Source organism: Bos taurus, chromosome 5 (assembly GCF_002263795.3).
Source record: "Bos taurus isolate L1 Dominette 01449 registration number 42190680 breed Hereford chromosome 5, ARS-UCD2.0, whole genome shotgun sequence".
Taxonomy (NCBI): domain Eukaryota; kingdom Metazoa; phylum Chordata; class Mammalia; order Artiodactyla; family Bovidae; genus Bos; species Bos taurus.
In genome coordinates, this window is record NC_037332.1 from 119,293,229 (window position 1) to 119,295,951 (window position 2,723).

The window sequence follows — 2,723 nt, forward strand, 5'->3', positions numbered from 1 at the left end:
CTGCTGGAGGATACTGGCTTTTTATTCTCAGGATAATAAAACAATCCTACTCTTAGGGGCCAGCATGTACAGAAACTACCCTCAACACAGCCTTTAAATCTTCATGTTAGCCGCAGATGGGACCTGGGGGAAGTGGAGGTAATTCTTAAGCAGCATTTCTAATAGCAGCAGTGACATCCGAGAACCTTCCGGGGCGTGTGTTCCGAGCAGGCACTGCGACCCCTGTGCTGCTGGCGAGAAGAGCAGCCAGTGTGGAGACAGTGCGGAGGGCCTCAGAGTTGGGACTGGGGCTGCGTGTGGTCCAGCGGGCCACTCCCGGGCGTTTTTCTGAAGCAGAAACACTCATGTGAAAAGACAGATGCAGGGCCACCAGAGTGCCCACCCACACAGGAGGGGCGAAGAAGACGCGTGTGTGTTTATACAGTGGAAGGTTAGCCGTGGAAAAAGAAGTCTTGTCATTGCACCAACATGGATGGATCTGGAGGGTATTATGCTCAGTGAAATAAGTCAGAGAAAGACAAATATTGCATCATTCCATGTTTTCAGTTCAGTCCAGTTCAGTCGCTCAGTCGTGTCCGACTCTTTGCAACCCCATGAATCACAGCACGCCAGGCCTCCCTGTCCATCACCAACTCCCGGAGTTCACCCAGACTCACATCCATCGAGTCAGCGATGCCATCCAGCCATCTCATCCTCTGTCGTCCCCTTCTCCTTCTGCCCCCAATCCCTCCCAGCATCAGAGTCTTTTCCAATGAGTCAAGTCTTTGCATGAGGGGGCCAAAGTACTGGAGTTTCAGCTTTAGCATCATTCCTTCCAAAGAAATCCCAGGGCTGATCTCCTTCAGAATGGACTGGTTGGATCTCCTTGCAGTCCAAGGGACTCTCAAGAGTCTTCTCCAACACCACAGTTCAAAAGCATCAATTCTTCAGCGCTCAGCTTTCTTCACAGTCCAACTCTCACATCCATACACGACCACAGGAAAAACCATAGCCTTGACTAGACGGACCTTTGTTGGCAAACTAATGTCTCTGCTTTTCAAAGAAATTCCATGTTTACGTGGAACCTAAACACAGTGAAGCGGAACACACTCACAGAGAATAAATGTAGTTTCCAGAAGGGAGAGGGTGAGGGCGGAGTGAAGGAGGCGCGAGAGGTGCAGACGACAGGCCTCCACACCGTGAATCTGGGCCGTGACGCGGAGGGCGCCTCAGCGGGAGCACCGTGCAGGCGTGCGGTGGCGCAGGGCGCCTTGGCCTCGTGCCATCCCTCGGTCGGTGTGAAATGAGCGAATCACTGTGGTGTTTGCTTGTACTGTACGTCAGCTGTACTTCCATTAGGAAGACTCAAAATGAGAGAGGGTCTGGGAAGACAGTGGAGTAGGAAGCCCCAGGAGTGCACGTCCCTCCCAGACAGCAGGCGCCAGCAGGATCTGACTCGTGGGGGCTCTGGAGAACACGGGAGGCTGAGACTTCAGGGCATCGCTGGGCTCGGGGTTGGGGAGATGGCGGGGTGGAGCACAGAAGCAGCTGTGATGCAGCAGCCGTGCGTGCCTCCCGGAGCAGCTCACACAGCTGGCAGCAGCAGGCACGGGGGAAGGGTCCTGTCCTCCAGATGCTGAGGCCCTGTACGTGCTCTGACCGCGAGTCACTGCGGCTGGCCTCCCGGGGGCGGACGGGGGCAGCCGCCACTGTTGCTGCGCTCCCCCTCCATGGCTGCAACTCGCCACCCTCTTCTGAAGTGACTCCTAAAGACTCCAACATATTACATAATTGCATATATGGGGAGGACTTGAAGGTGACTGTGCTCCGGGGAAAGGCTCAGGAAAGACTTAAGAATCCATTAAGTTTACACCTCAAACTGATCCTTTGCACAAAGACTGCCTACAATAATCAAAAGCCAAAGCACAAAGCTGGGGGAAGAGAAGAATCTGATTTCTGGAGTTACCAGATTGTTATATTAAAATGTCCAGTGCACAACAAAAAAATCACAAGGCATACAAAAAAAAAAAAGTCTGGTCCTCTCAAAGGGAAAAAGTAACACCACAGAGTCTGTCCCTGAAAAAAGACGTGAATATACTAGACAAAGACTTTAAAACTGCAGTCTTAACAATACTCAAAAAACTAAAAAGACACGGAGAAAGTCAGTAACGTGTGAACAAAAATGGAGATATTGGGACTTCACCTGACGGTCCGATAGATAAGCCTCCACGGTCTCAATGCTGGGGGCCTGGGTTCAATCCCTGGTCAGGGAACTAGATCTCATGTGCCACAACCAAAGTTAGCACACACATTTGGTAACCTCAATTAAATGGGCCAATTTCTTGAAAGACACAATCTGCCAAAAGTCACACAAGAAATAAACTGTCTGAACAGGCCTATAGCAGTTACACTGAGTCAGGAATTAATCATCTTCCCAAACAGAGAGCTCCAGGCCCAGATGAGTTCACTGGTGAATTGTATCAAACATTTAAGGAGAAATTACACGAATTCTCTACAGTCTCTTTCAGAGGACAGAAGCAAAGGGTTAGTGCCTAACACTTCCTATGAGGCTAGTATTACCCTAAAACCAAAACCAGACAAAACACTGCAAGAAAAACTGCAGGCCCACGTGCCTTAAAGAAACTCTCCTTGAAGATAACAGGAGAAAACCCCTAGGTGACCTTGGGTGTGGTGATGACTTTTTAGATACAACTTGGATGGATGAAATCACTAGTTAGACTGCT